This window comes from Pseudophryne corroboree, chromosome 10 (genome assembly GCF_028390025.1).
Source record: "Pseudophryne corroboree isolate aPseCor3 chromosome 10, aPseCor3.hap2, whole genome shotgun sequence".
Taxonomy (NCBI): Eukaryota; Metazoa; Chordata; class Amphibia; order Anura; family Myobatrachidae; genus Pseudophryne; species Pseudophryne corroboree.
Window position 1 is genome coordinate 173,415,610 of NC_086453.1, and position 16,729 is coordinate 173,432,338.

The 16,729-nt window shown below is 46.7% G+C and overlaps 1 protein-coding gene across 3 annotated transcripts in view; it reads right to left on the reverse strand.

The window, feature by feature from the left end:
- Window positions 1–16,729, reverse strand: part of FOXJ3 (forkhead box J3) — an 886,133-nt gene that overhangs the window by 757,732 nt on the left and 111,672 nt on the right. The gene's annotated exons all lie outside the window — the stretch shown is intronic.

Consider the following 16,729-nt stretch of genomic DNA (forward strand, 5'->3'; position numbering starts at 1 on the left):
CTGACCACGCAGCTGCAGCACTGCACATCCATGCTGAAGCAATAGCCAGTCTCAGTATAATTCCTGAGTGTGTATATACAGACTTCAGGATAGCCTCCTGCTTTCTATCCGCAGGCTCCTTTAGGGAGGCCGTGTCCGGAGACGGTAGTGCCACCTTTTTTGACAGACGTGTGAGCGCTTTATCCACCCTAGGGGATGTCTCCCAACGTGACCTGTCCTCTGGCGGGAAAGGGTACGCCATCAGTAACTTTTTAGAAATTACCAGTTTCTTATCTGGGGAAGCCCACGCTTCTTCACACACTTCATTTAATTCATCAGATGGGGGAAAAACCACTGGTAGCTTTTTCTCCCCAAACATAATACCCTTTTTTGTGGTACCTGGGGTAATATCAGAAATGTGCAACACATTTTTCATTGCCGTAATCATATAACGAGTGGCTCTATTGGAATGTACACTAGTCTCATCATCGTCGACACTGGAGTCAGACTCCGTGTCGACATCTGTGTCTGCCATCTGAGGTAGTGGGCGTTTTAGAGCCCCTGATGGCTTTTGAGACGCCTGGGCAGGCACGGGCTGAGAAGCCGGCTGTCCCACATCTGCTATGTCGTCAAACCTTTTAATGTAAGGAGTTGACATTGTCGCGTAATTCCTTCCACATGTCCATCCATTCAGGTGTCGACCCCGCAGGGGGTGACATCACATTTATCGGCACCTGCTCTGCCTCCACATAAGCCTCCTCATCAAACATGTCGACACAGCCGTACCGACACACCGCACACACACAGGGAATGCTCTGACAGAGGACAGGACCCCACAAAGTCCTTTGGGGAGACAGAGAGAGAGTATGCCAGCACACACTAGAGCGCTATATAATGCAGGGATACACACTACACACAGTGATTTTTCCCCTATAGCTGCTATAATACACAGTTTGCGCCTAAATTTAGTGCCCCCCCTCTCTTTTTTACCCTATTGAGCCTGGAAACTGCAGGGGAGAGCCTTGGGAGCGTCCTTCCAGCGGAGCTGTGAGAGGAAATGGCGCCAGTGTGCTGAGGGAGATAGCCCCGCCCCCTTCACGGCGGACTTCTCCCGCTTTTTTCAGGATATTTTTGGCAGGGGATTTTACACATATATAGTCTTACTGACTATATTATGTGTTTTTTTGCCAAGCTAAGGTACTTTTATTGCAGCCCAGGGCGCCCCCCCCCCACCCCTAGCGCCCTGCACCCATCAGTGACCGGAGTGTGTGGTGTGCATGGGGAGCAATGGCGCACAGCTGCAGTGCTGTGCGCTACCTTAATGAAGACCGGAGTCTTCAGCCGCCGATTTCCTGGACGTTCTTCTTGCTTCTGGCTCTGCAAGGGGGACGGCGGCGCGGCTCCGGGACCGGACGACCGAGGCTGGGCCTGTGTTCGATCCCTCTGGAGCTAATGGTGTCCAGTAGCATAAGAAGTCCAAGCTAGCTGCAAGCAGGTAGGTTCGCTTCTTCTCCCCTCAGTCCCTCGAAGCAGTGAGTCTGTTGCCAGCAGATCTCACTGAAAATAAAAAAACCTAAAATATACTTTCTTTTCTAAGAGCTCAGGAGACCCCCTAGTGTGCAACCAGCTCGGCCGGGCACAAAATTCTAACTGAGGTCTGGAGGAGGGGCATAGAGGGAGGAGCCAGTGCACACCAGGTAGTCCTAAATCTTTCTTAGTTGTGCCCAGTCTCCTGCGGAGCCGCTATTCCCCATGGTCCTTACGGAGTCCCTAGCATCCACTAGGACGTCAGAGAAAATAAGATTTTACTCACCGGTAAATATTTCTCGTAGTCCGTAGTGGATGCTGGGACTCCGTAAGGACCATGGGGAATAGCGGCTCCGCAGGAGACTGGGCACAACTAAAGAAAGCTTTAGGACTACCTGGTGTGCACTGGCTCCTCCCACTATGACCCTCCTCCAGACATCAGTTAGGATACTGTGCCCGGAAGAGCTGACACAATAAAGGAAGGATTTTGAATCCCGGGTAAGACTCATACCAGCCACACTAATCACACCGTATAACTCGTGATACTATACCCAGTTAACAGTATGAAATATAACTGAGCCTCTCAACAGATGGCTCAACAATAACCCTTTAGTTAGGCAATAACTATAAAAAAGTATTGCAGACAATCCGCACTTGGGATGGGCGCCCAGCATCCACTACGGACTACGAGAAATAGATTTACCGGTGAGTAAAATCTTATTTTCTCTGACGTCCTAAGTGGATGCTGGGACTCCGTAAGGACCATGGGGATTATACCAAAGCTCCCAAACGGGCGGGAGAGTGCGGATGACTCTGCAGCACCGAATGAGAGAACTCCAGGTCCTCCTCAGCCAGGGTATCAAACTTGTAGACTCTTGCAAAAATGTTTGAACCCGACCAAGTAACAGCTCGGCAATTTTGTAAAGCCGAGACCCCTCGGGCAGCCGCCGAAGAAGAGCCCACCTTCCTCGTGGAATGGGCTTTTACAGATTTAGGGTGCGGCAGTCCAGCCGCAGAACGTGCAAGTTGAATCATGCTACAGATCCAGCGAGCAATAGTCTGCTTAGAAGCAGGAGCACCCAGCTTGTTGGATGCATACAGGATAAATAGCGAGTCAGTTTTCCTGAACAGTAGACGCGTCGTAGGAACCAGCTGCGACTTGCGAATATTCATAATCCAGCCGTGCTGTTGTAGCACTTCCCGAGATAGTGCTACTCTGACGAACAACTGCTCCCTGGACCTCACCTTTATAAGGAGATCGTCCAAGTACGGGATAATTAATTCGGCCATTACCTTGGTAAATACCCTCGGTGCCGGGGACAGACCAACGGCAACGTCTGGAATTGGTAATGACAATCTTGTACCACAATTTTGAGGTACTCCTGGTGAAGAGGGTAAATAGGGACATGTAGGTAAGCATCCTTGATGTCCAGTGATACCACGAAATTCTCCAGGCTTGCAATAATCGCCCTGAGCGATTCCATTTTGAACTTGAACCTTCGTATATAAGTGTTCAAGGATTTCAATTTTAGAATGGGTCTCACCGAACCGTCTGGTTTCGGTACCACAACATTCTGGAATAGTAACCCCGTCCTTGTTGAAGGAGGGGTACCTTGATTTCACCTGCTGGAAGTACAGCTTGTGAATTGCCGCCAGTACTACCTCCCTTTCTCCGAGGGCAGCAGGCAAGGCTGATGTGAGGTAACGGCGAGGGGGAGTCGCCTCGAACTCCAGCCTGAATCCCTGTGATACTACTTGCAGAACCTAGGGATCCACCTGTGGGCAAGCCCACTGGTCCCTGAAGTTCCCGAGACGCGCCCCCACCGCACCTGTCTCCACCTGTGGAGCCCCAGCGTCATGCGGTGGACTCAGAGGAAGCGGGGGAAGATTTTTGATCCTGGGAACTGGCTGTCTGGTGCAGCTTTTTCCTTCTTCCCTTGTCTCTGTGCAGAAAGGAAGCGCTTGCTTTTCTGAAGCCGAAAGGACTGTACCTGAAAATACGGTGCTTTCTTAGGCTGTGAGGAAACCTGAGGTAAAAAAATTTTCTTCCCAGCTGTTGCTGTGGATAAGAGGTCCCAGAGACCATCCCCAAACAATTCCTCACCCTTATAAGGTAGAATCTCCATGTGCCTTTTAAAGGCAGCATCACCTGTCCACTGCCGGGTCTCTAATACCCTCCTGGCAGAATGGACATTGCATTAATTCTGGATGCCAGCCGGCAAATATCCCTCTGTGCATCCTTCATATATAAGACGACGTCTTTAATATGCTCTATGTTAGCAAAATATTATCCCTGTCTAGGGTATTAATATTATCTGACAGGGTATCAGACCACGCTGCAGCAGCACTATTTATGCTGAGGCAAATGCAGATCTCAGTATAGTACCTGAGTGTATATATACAGACTTCAGGATAGCCTCCTGCTTTTTATCAGCAGGCTCCTTCAAAGTGGCCGTATCCCCAGACGGCAGTGCCACCTTTTTTGACAAACGTGTGAGCGCCTTATCCACCCTAGGGGATATCTCCCAACGTGACCTATCCTCTGGCGGGAAAGGGTACGCCAGCAGTAACTTTTTAGAAATTACTAGTTTATCGGGGGAACCCACGCTCTTTACACACTTCATTCACTCATCTGATGGGGGAACAAAACACTGGCTGCTTTTTCTCCCCAAACATAAAACCCCTTTTATGTGGTACTTGGGTTCATGTCAGAAATGTGTAACACATTTTTCATTGCCAAGATCATGCAAGGGATGTTCCTAGTGGATTGTGTATATATGTCTCAACCTCGTCGACACTGGAGTCAGACTCCGTGCCGACATCTGTGTCTGCCATCTGAGGTAACGGGCGCTTTTTGAGCCCCTGATGGCCTTTGAGACGCCTGGGCAGGCGCGGGCTGAGAAGCCGGCTGTCCCACAGCTGTCACGTCATCCAGCCTTTTATGTCAGGAGTTGACATTGTCGGTTAATACCTTCCACCTATCCATCCACTCTGGTGTCGGCCCCACAGGGGGCAACATCCCATTTATCGGCCTCTGCTCCGCCTCCACGTAACCTTCCTCATCCAACATGTCGACACAGCCGTACCGACACACCGCACACACACAGGGAATGCTGACCGAGGACAGGACCCCACAAAGTCCTTTGGGGAGACAGAGAGAGAGAGAGAGTATGCCAGCACACACCAGAGCGCTATATAATGCAGGGATTAACACTATAACTGAGTGATTTTTCCCCCAGTAGCTGTTTGTATACACATATTGCGCCTAAATTTAGTGCCCCCCCTCTCTTTTTAACCCTTTGAGCCTGAAAACTACAGGGGAGAGCCTGGGGAGCTGTCTTCCAGCTGCACTGTGAAGAAAAAATGGCGCCAGTGTGCTGAGGGAGATAGCCCCGCCCCTTTTTCGGCTGACTTTTCTCCTGCTTTTTTCATGGATTCTGGCAGGGGTAATTTATCACATGTATAGCCCTGGGACTATATATTGTGATGATTTGCCAGCCAAGGTGTATTATATTGCCCTCAGGGCGCCCCCCGCCAGCGCCCTGCACCCATCAGTGACCGGAGTGTGAGGTGTGCATGAGGAGCAATGGCGCACAGCTGCAGTGCTGTGCGCTACCTTGTTGAAGACAGAAGTCTTCTGCCGCCGATTTTCCGGAACACTTCTTGCTTCTGGCTCTGTAAGGGGGCCGGCGGCGCGGCTCCGGGACCGAACATCGAGGTCGGGTCCTGTGGTCGATCCCTCTGGAGCTAATGGTGTCCAGTAGCCTAAGAAGCCCAAGCTACCACCAGTTAGGTAGGTTCGCTTCTTTTCCCCTTAGTCCCTCGCTGCAGTGAGTCTGTTGCCAGCAGATCTCACTGTAAAATAAAAAATCTAAAATATACTTTATTTCTAGGAGCCCCTAGTGTGCATCCAGCTCAGCCGGGCACAAGATTCTAACTGAGGTCTGGAGGAGGATCATAGTGGGAGGAGCCAGTGCACACCAGGTAGTCCTAAAGCTTTCTTTAGTTGTGCCCAGTCTCCTGCGGAGCCGCTATTCCCCATGGTCCTTACGGAGTCCCAGCATCCACTTAGGGCGTCAGAGAAATAATTATTTAGGTGATCTGCTATTGCCTTGTCTCCCTCCACCAAATGCCCACTCTCTGTCTTAAGTCTTATTATTCCTCCATTTGATTTTCTCCTTTCACTTATATACTTAAAAAAAGTTTTGCCCCCTTTATCTACTGACTGGGCCATTTTCTCCTCAGCTTCTGCCTTTGCACGTCTGATCACTTTCTTAGCATCCTTCCGTCTGTCCAGATACACCTCTTTGTCGTTATTATTTTGAGTCTGTTTGTATTTCCTAAAAGCCATCTTTTTGGCTTTCACACTAGTTGATACTTCTTTTGTGAACCACACTGGCTTCCTTTTCCTGGTGCTTTTCCTAACCATTTTGATACAAAGGTCTGTTGCACTTAGCATTGCACTTTTCAGTTTTTTCCACCTCTCCTGCACTCCTTCCAAGTTCCTCCAGTCTGCCAATGAATCACTTAAACATCTCCCCATTTTTGCAAAGTCAGCATTTCTAAAATCCAACACCTTTGTTTTTGTGTGACAGGAGTTGGATCCTGTCTTTATACTAAACCATACTGCTTGATGATCACTGGATCCCAGGTGCTCACCCACATATATATATCAGATATCCTATCACCATTTGTAAGAATTAGATCTGATATTGAGTCTTTGCGAGTGGGCTCCCTCACCAATTGCTTGGGAGATGCTCCCTGTAAGAAATGTAGAAATTTGCCACTTGTAGCTGAACTTATTTATTTATTTATTATTTATTTATTACCAGTTATTTATATAGCGCACACATATTCCGCAGCGCTTTACAGAGAATATTTGGCCATTCATATCAGTCCCTGCCCCAGTGGAGCTTACAATCTATGGGGCAGATGTATTAACCTGGAGAAGGCATAAGGAAGTGATAAACCAGTGATGAGTGCATGGTGATAAACGCAACAACCAGTCAGCTCATAACTGGCAATTTGCATATTGGAGCTGATTGGCTGGTGCGTGTATCACCTTGCACATATCACTGGTTTATCACTTCCTTATGCCTTCTCCAGTTTAATACATCTGCCCCTATATTCCCTACCACATGTACACGCACACATTCACGCTAGGGTTAATTTTGTTGAGAGCCAATTAACCTACCAGTATATTTTTGGATTGTGGGAGGAAACCGGAGTACCCGGAGGAAACCCACGCAAGTACGGGGAGAATATACAAACTCCACACAGTTAGGGCCATGGTGGGAATCGAACCCATGACCTCAGTGCTGTGAGGCAGTAATGCTAACCATTACACCATCCGTACTGCCCAAAAACTTGCAAAAGACCCCTCCCAATTTACATCAGGTAAATTAAAGTCTCCCATGATTATGACTTCTCCCTTAAAAGCCATTTTAGAGATGTCCAACAATAGGTTCCTGTCCAAATCCTGCCCCTGGCCTGGTGGTCTATAGATCACCCCAATGCGAATAATGTCCTTCTTCCCAGTTTCTATGGTGACCCAAAGGGCCTCAGTTTTGGCTTCAATATTTTGTATTAAAGTAGCATTTATGCTTTTTTTCATATACATTGCTACCCCTCCTCCTTTTCTTCCTATTCTATCTTTCCTAAATAAATTGTATCCTGGTATAGCCAAGTCCCAGTCATGATTCTCATTGCACCAAGACTCTGTAATTGCCACAAAATCCAGGTTATCCCTGGTCATTATCGCAATTAGCTCTGGAATTTTGTCTCCTAAGCTCCTAGCATTTGCAGACATAGCTTTAAGAATTTTGTCTGTGCATTTGTTATTAGTAGCCATGTCCAGAGCGTACAAAATAAATGACAAGTTTAAAGTTGAAATTACCTGTTTGGGGATGTTGCTCAGTATTTGTTTTCTTTTACTAATCAGTAATCATACTCTGTCCTTTACACCATGACTACACCTTACTAAATATAAAGTTATAGTACACCTGACCCCAATGGGTAAACGTTCAAAGGAGGTAAACACCAGTCAGTATGCAATAATAAACTGTTTCACCGAGCAACTTCCCCACACATGCAATGACATTTACAAGAAATCATTACATCAAGAAACGTACATAAGTTTGCATAAGAGAGAACTGTAGTGAGCAGATTGGGGATGCCTTTTCATTGGTTTTTAAAAACAGATAATATGCATAAGATGAATTACATACTTTTGAGGCATTAAGGCAGTCCTTTTGTGGTAGTGTTGGTGTGTTGATGTTTCCCTTCTGTTTTCCTTCGGTTTAACGCAGTTATAACGCTATTTTTATAATAACACTTTTATGTCAGCACTTCTATGGAAGCACTACCAGCCGATGGCTATCCAGCCGTATACTAGACTTCAAATAGGAACAATATCCATGTGAATGCAATGATTGCAAACTCCACCCAATACAATCCCCCTTTAAGCTAAGGCCATAAATTAGCTTAGAAAAACAGACATTACATACCAATAAGGCAGCCAACTATATCTTTACAAAGAGAAAAACATACAAAAAAAAAAAAAAAAAAACTTGCTTTTTCAATATACCTAGACTATTCAATCATGATATTCATTTGACATAATCAGCAAATGCAGTACAACTTGCTGGGATGTGTAGTTCCACGAATCATACCTAGACTATTCAATCATGATATTCATTTGACATAATCAGCAAATGCAGTACAACTTGCTGTTACCACTGGACTGGACTTATACGGCAGTACCACTGGACTTATACGGCAGTACCACTGGACTTATACGGCAGTACCACTGGACTTATACGGCAGTACCACTCTAATGGACTTCTACGGCAGTACCACTGGATAGAGTCTCTATGGAATGGATTTATCCAGACTGGAGGTCTGGGCAGACAAATGGAGAATGAGGTTCAATATCGAAAAATGTAGAGTTATGCACTTTGGAACTAAGAACAATCGGGCAGTCTATAAATTAAATGGGGAAAATGTAGGGATAACGGTATTTGAAAAGGATTTGGGTGTGCTCGATAATATACTTAGTAGCAGTACGCAATGTCAAAATGCAGCAACAAAAGCAAATGAGGTGTTAGCATGCATAAAAGGGGGAATGGAGACAAGGGATAATAGTGTAATCCTGCCACTGTATAAATTGTTGGTATGGCCGCACCTGGAATAATGTGTACAGTTCTGAGCACTGCACTATAAAAAAAGATATCTTGGAACGCAAGAGGGTTCAGAGGCAAGCCACCAAACTGGTTAAAGGGTTAGAGGCACTGGATTATAAGGAAAGATTACAAGGTTAGATATGTTCTCACTGGAAAAGAGGCAGCTCAGAAGGGACATTATTAATATTTATGAATACATTAAGGGACAATATAAGGACTTATCAGACAATCTGTTTATAAAAAAAAATGCTACACAGGACGGGTGGTCTTCAGTATGCCGACTGACGGGATCACGGCGCACAGTAAACCGGCGCCGGGATCCCGACAGCCGGCATACCGACACTTATTCTTCCTCGTGGGGGTCCACGACCCCCCTGGAGGGAGAATAAAATAGCGTGGCGCGCCACCGTGCCCGTAGCGTGGCGAGCGCAGCGAGCCCGCAAGGGGCTCATTTGCGCTCGCCACACTGTCTGTAAGCCGGCGGTCGGGCTCCCGGCGCCGGTATGCTGGTCGCCGGGAGCCCGACTGCCGGCATACCGTAGTGAACCCCACAGGACACCCCCTTAGGTTAGAAGAAAAAAAAATCATACCCAACGGAGGAAAGGGTTCTTCACAGTAAGAGCAGTAAGAATTTGGAATTCTCTACCAGAGGAGGTCATAGAGGTGGACTCACTAAATAAGTTTAAAAATGGTTCAGATAAATTCCTAACTGACAGAAATAACCAAGTTTATAGCATCTAAATGAAATAGCACAGGTTGAACTCGATGGACATTCTATGTCTTTTTTCAACCTCACCTACTATGTAACTATGTTAGTGACACAAACTTAACACTTCACTATGTTCATAGCAGACATCGGCTACATGAACATTTATGATTCTGACTCATTAATCTAATAGAACTGTAATAACAGATGGAGAAAATAAATAAAAAAATTGGTAAGGTTAAACCATATTGTAATATTCTGCAGAACCAAAAGGAAAAAGCTTCTGTAGAAGATAGGAGATGTATGAAGCAGTAAAAAGAGTGGAGTAGTTGCTTATGGCAACCAATCAGCTGCTACGTATAAAATGCACTTGATAATTGTTACTTCAAAGCTGACCGGTTGCTTCTTACATCTCTCCCTCTGATAGTCAAAGCACATCCAAAAGCAGACAAATCCCTCCAAATGCACAGTGCCATTGAGCTGTTCTCAGCAAGTACAAACAGGTTATTTATGTAAATGTTGTCAATATAATCTGTAGATACTTTACAGCCCTACACCAGGAAAACAAATAATAAAACGCAGGAAACTTAAACAATGAAATTATTATAAGAAGGTCTATCAAGTGATTTTAGGCTGCCTTGTGTCTAAACAACTGTACACAAAATTAAATCTGGAAGTGCACCTGTCAACAACACACATGTAAAACAGCAACTGATCCAATAATAAGAATTTAGTCACCGGTAATTCTATTTCTCGTAGTCCGTAGTGGATGCTGGGAACTCCGTAAGGACCATGGGGAATAGCGGGCTCCGAAGGAGGCTGGGCACTCTAGAAAGATCTTAGACTACCTTGTGTGCACTGGCTCCTCCCACTATGACCCTCCTCCAAGCCTCAGTTAGGTACTGTGCCCGGACGAGCGTACACAATAAGGAAGGATTTTGAATCCCGGGTAAGACTCATACCAGCCACACCAATCACACCGTACAACTCGTGATATGAAACACAGTTAACAGTATGAAACAATAGAGCCTCTCAACAGATGGCTCAACAATAACCCGATTTAGTTAACAATAACTATGTACAAGTAATGCAGATAAACCGCACTTGGGATGGGCGCCCAGCATCCACTACGGACTACGAGAAATAGAATTACCGGTGAGTAAATTCTTATTTTCTCTAACGTCCTAGTGGATGCTGGGAACTCCGTAAGGACCATGGGGATTATACCAAAGCTCCCAAACGGGCGGGAGAGTGCGGATGACTCTGCAGTACCGAATGAGAGAACTCCAGGTCCTCCTCAGCCAGGGTATCAAATTTGTAGAATTTTGCAAACGTGTTTGCCCCTGACCAAGTAGCTGCTCGGCAAAGTTGTAAAGCCGAGACCCCTCGGGCAGCCGCCCAAGATGAGCCCACCTTCCTTGTGGAATGGGCATTGACAGATTTTGGCTGTGGCAGGCCTGCCACAGTATGTGCAAGCTGAATTGTACTACAAATCCAACGAGCAATAGTCTGCTTAGAAGCAGGAGCACCCAGCTTGTTGGGTGCATACAGGATAAACAGCGAGTCAGATTTTCTGACTCCAGCCGTCCAGGAAACATATATTTTCAGGGCCCTGACAACGTCTAGCAACTTGGAGTCCTCCAAATCCTTAGTAGCCGCAGGCACCACAATAGGCTGGTTCAGGTGAAACGCTGACACCACCTTAGGGAGAAACTGGGGACGAGTCCTCAATTCTGCCCTATCCATATGGAAAATCAGATAAGGGCTTTTACATGATAAAGCCGCCAATTCTGACACTCGCCTGGCTGAAGCCAAGGCCAATAACATGACCACTTTCCACGTGAGATATTTCAGATCCACGGTTTTTAGTGGCTCAAACCAATGTGATTTTAAGAAACTCAACATCACGTTGAGATCCCAAGGTGCCACAGGAGGCACAAATGGGGGCTGAATATGCAGCACTCCTTTCACAAATGTCTGAACTTCAGGTACTGAAGCTAGTTCTTTTTGAAAGAAAATCGACAGAGCCGAGATCTGTACCTTAATGGAGCCCAGTTTTAGGCCCATATTCACTCCTGCTTGCAGGAAATGCAGAAATCGACCTAGTTGAAATTCCTCTGTTGGGGCCTTTTTGGCCTCGCACCATGCAACATATTTCCGCCATATGCGGTGATAATGCTTTGCCGTAACATCTTTCCTGGCTTTAATAAGCGTAGGAATGACTTCCTCCGGAATGCCCTTTTCCTTCAGGATCCGGCGTTCAACCACCATGCCGTCAAACGCAGCCGCGGTAAGTCTTGGAACAGACAGGGGCCCTGCTGCAGCAGGTCCTGTCTGAGCGGCAGAGACCACGGGTCCTCTGAGATCATCTCTTGAAGTTCCGGGTACCACGCTCTTCTCGGCCAATCCGGAACCACGAGAATTGTGTTTACTCCTCGCTTTCTTATTATTCTCAATACCTTTGGTATGAGAGGTAGAGGAGGGAACACAAACTGACCAGTACACCCACGGTGTCACTAGAGCGTCCACAGCTATTGCCTGAGGGTCTCTTGACCTGGCGCAATACTTCTCTAGTTTTTTGTTTAGGCGGGACGCCATCATGTCCACCTGTGGACGACCCCATTGATTTACAATCATTTGGAAGACTTCTGGATGAAGTCCCCACTCTCCCGGGTGGAGGTCGTGCCTGCTGAGAAAGTCTGCTTCCCAGTTGTCCACTCCCGGGATGAACACTGCTGACAGTGCTAGTACATGATTCTCCGCCCATCGGAAAATTTTTGTGGCTTCTGCCATCGCCGTCCTGCTTCTTGTGCCGCCCTGTCGATTCACATGGGCGACTGCCGTGATGTTGTCTGACTGGATCAGCACCGGCTGGTGTAGGAGCAGGGATTTTGCTTGACTTAGGGCATTGTAAATGGCCCTTAGTTCCAGAATATTTATGTGAAGGGCAGTCTCCTGACTTGACCATAGTCCTTGGAAATTTCTTCCCTTTGTGACTGCCCCCCAGCCTCGTAGGCTGGCATCCGTGGTCACCAGGACCCAGTCCTGTATGCCGAATCTGCGGCCCTCCAGAAGATGAGCACTGTGCAGCCACCACAGAAGAGACACCCTGGTTCGTGGAGACAGGGTTATTAAACGATGCATCTGAAGATGCAATCCGGACCACTTGTCCAACAGGTCCCACTGAAAAATCCTGGCATGGAACCTGCCGAATGGAATTGCTTCGTAAGAAGCTACCATCTTTCCCAGGACCCGCGTGCAGTGATGCACCGATACCTGTTTTGGTTTTAGGAGGTCTCTGACTAGAGAAGACAACTCCCTGGCTTTCTCCTCCGGGAGAAACACTTTTTTCTGGGCCGTGTCCAGAATCATTCCCAGGAACATTAGACATGTCGTGGGGACCAGCTGTGACTTTGGGATATTCAGAATCCAGCCGTGCTGGCTCAGCACTTCCTGAGATAGTGCTACTCCTACTAACAACTGTTCCTTGGATCGTGCCTTTATTAGGAGATCGTCCAAGTATGGGATAATTAAAACTCCCTTTTTTCGAAGGAGTATCATCATTTCCGCCATAACCTTGGTAAATACCCTTGGTGCCGTGGAGAGTCCAAACGGCAGCGTCTGGAATTGGTAATGGCAGTCCTGTACCACAAATCTGAGGTACTCCTGGTGAGAATTGTAAATGGGGACATGCAGGTAAGCATCCTTGATGTCCAGGGATACCATGTAATCCCCCTCGTCCAGGCTTGCAATAACCGCCCTGAGCGATTCCATCTTGAACTTGAATTTTTTTATGTATGTGTTCAAGGATTTCAAATTTAAAATGGGTCTCACCGAACCGTCCGGTTTCGGCACCACAAATAGTGTGGAATAGTAACCCCGGCCTTGTTGAAGTAGGGGTACCTTGATTATCACCTGCTGGGAATACAGCTTGTGAATCGCTGCTAGCACCGCCTCCCTGTCTGAGGGAGCAATCGGCAAGGCGGATTTTAGGAAACGGCGGGGTGGAGTCGCCTCGAATTCCAGCCTGTATCCCTGAGATACTATTTGAAGGATCCAGGGATCCACCTGTGAGCGGGCCCACTGATCGCTGAAATTCCTGAGGCGGGCCCCTTCCTCCCCCTTATAAGGCAAGACTTCCATGTGCCTTTTGGAATCTGCATCTCCAGTCCACTGGCGAGTCCATAAGCATCTCCTAGCAGAGATAGATAATGCACTTATTTTAGATGCCAGCCGGCAGATTTCCCTCTGTGCATCTCTCATGTATAAGACTGAGTCTTTTATATGGTCAAATGTTAGCAGGATCGTGTCTCTGTCTAACGTGTCAATATTTTCTGACAGTTTATCTGACCACGCAGCGGCAGCACTGCACATCCATGCTGACGCAATAGCTGGTCTGAGTATAATGCCTGAGTGTGTATATACAGACTTCAGGATCGCCTCCTGCTTTCTATCAGCAGGTTCCTTAAGGGCGGCTGTATCCTGGGACGGTAGTGCCACCTTTTTAGACAAACGTGTGAGCGCTTTATCCACCCTCGGGGGTGTTTCCCAACGTAACCTATCCTCTGGCGGGAAAGGGAACGCCATTAGTAGCTTCTTAGGAATTACCAATTTCTTATCAGGGGAAGCCCACGCTTCTTCACACACTTCATTTAATTCATCTGACGGGGGAAAAACTACAGGTAGTTTTTTCTCCCCAAACATAATACCCTTTTTTGTGGTACCTGGATGTAAATCAGAAATATTTAACACCTCTTTCATTGCCTCAATCATGCAGTGAATGGCCTTAACGGGCATTAAATTTGACTCATCGTCGTCGACACTGGTGTCAGTATCCGTGTCGACATCTACTTGTGCCACCTGAGATAACGGGCGTTTCAGAGCCCCTGATGACTTTTGAGACACCTGGACAGGCACGAGCTGAAGACTCGGCTGTCCCACAATCGGCATGTCGTCAAATTTTTTATGTAAGGAGTCTATACGTGCACTCATTTCCTGCCATAATACCATCCACTCAGGTGTCTGACCCCCAGGGGGTGACATCCCTGCTAAAGGCATCTGCTCCCCCTCCACATCATTATCCTCCTCAAACATGTCGACACAGCCGTACCGACACACTCCACACACACAGGGAATGCTCAAATAGAGGACAGGACCCACAAAAGCCCTTTGGGGGGACAGAGTAAGAGTATGCCAGCACACACCAGAGCGCTATATATATATATATATATATATATATATATATATATATATATATACACAGGGACTAACTGAGTTATGTCCCTAATAGCTGCTTTTTATATAATATACTGTATACAGTGCCAATTTTAATGCCCCCCCTCTCTTTTCCCTCTTACTGTACTGTAGAATTGCAGGGAAGAGCCAGGGAGCTTCCTTCCAGCCGAGCTGTGAGGGAAAAATGGCGCCAGTGTGCTGAGGAGATAGGCTCCGCCCCTTTTTTGCTGCCTATTCTCCCGCTTTTTATGGGATTCTGGCAGGGGTATTTACCGCATATATAGCCCCAGGGGCTATATATTGAGGTATTTTAGCCAGCCAAGGTGTTTTTATTGCTGCCTCAGGGCGCCCCCCCCAGCGCCCTGCACCCTCAGTGACCGGAGTGTGAAGTGTGTATGAGGAGCAATGGCGCACAGCTGCAGTGCTGTGCGCTACCTTGGTGAAGACAGGATGTCTTCATGCCGCCGATTTTCCGGACCATCTTCTTGCTTCTGGCTCTGTAAGGGGGACGGCGGCGCGGCTCCGGGACCGAACATCAAGGCTGGGCCTGCGGTCGATCCCTCTGGAGCTAATGGTGTCCAGTAGCCTAAGAAGCCCAATCCGGCTGCAAGCAGGCGAGTTCGCTTCTTCTCCCCTTAGTCCCTCGCTGCAGTGAGCCTGTTGCCAGCAGGTCTCACTGAAAATAACAAATTCTAAGACTATAACTTTCTAAGAGCTCAGGAGAGCCCCTAGTGTGCATCCAACCTCGGCCGGGCACGAAATCTAACTGAGGCTTGGAGGAGGGTCATAGTGGGAGGAGCCAGTGCACACCAGGTAGTCTAAGATCTTTCTAGAGTGCCCAGCCTCCTTCGGAGCCCGCTATTCCCCATGGTCCTTACGGAGTTCCCAGCATCCACTAGGACGTTAGAGAAATTTAGGATATCAATTCACTAGGAGTTGAGCTGAGAGATACATAGTTCCCATAGGTAAATTAAACTAATCTAACTACTATGTGAATAGCCAACATGTATAATTTAAATCATGCAAACTGACGGGGGTAACAATTCAACAAGAAGTGTGGGCACTGCTGTCAAGGATTTTGGGAACACCCATATTGAGCGATGTTGCAGTGGCAATACTGAATTACTGGTCGCTAAGAATTGGAAATCCTTGACGGCTCCATTAATGACTGCTCTTCATGCTAGTGATCATTTTGTAGCCTCTAAGGCAGTGGTTTCAAAACTTGTTTGAATCACGGCACCCTAGAGTATCAGAATTTTTTTCAAGGCACCCCTAGGCCAAAAATTTCTTATTGAGAAATTTAGAAAGAAATATTAAATTAAGTAGATTTAGTCTAGTAGTAGATGACATCCTAAGGCTCAATTCTGTGGTGAGGGACAATATTTGCTTCTGTTTGTCCCCATATTTTATGACTGGCAGCCACCAGCACTGGTTTTGCCTATTATATTGACCATAAATAATTTGAATTGGTCCTGGACCACCAATCCAAGGCACCCCTGCAAGTGTCCCGAGGCACCCCAAGGAGCCACGGCACAGTTTGGGACCCACTGCTCTAAGGAGTACATTACGAGTTCACTAAAATGTATGACTCATTTTCATAATATATGGTCCCCTTGGTACCTTTCTCACTTCTCCCTGGACTCTGATAATGATCTCTTGTATCCTTTTCCTATCAAGTTTTTAATTCTATTGTTGCTTATTGTATTCATCCGGTTGTTCCCCTGTTTTTTACGCTGTCAGGGGTTCTCGGACTGGGTTTTTGCCAGTTATCTTTTATTGTCTATGTTCTCTGTACTATGTACTTTTATATTTACAGTATTTTTATGGTACTCACAAAATGTACTGTATACTTTTGTATCAAAACTGATCTCAATAAATAAAATAAAAATCATTGTTTAAAAAAAAAAAAAAAAAGCTACAATTTGGGCAGAAAGTAAAAATTCATGTAAACATAGGGGGATGGAATGGGGTAGTGCAACAAGCGTAGTACCATATTCCTCAACATTCGTCGGGGGAGATGTATGAAGCAGTGAAAAGAGTGGAGAAATGGGCCAGTGAAGAAGTTGCCCATGGCAACCATTCAGCTTTGAAGTAACATGTA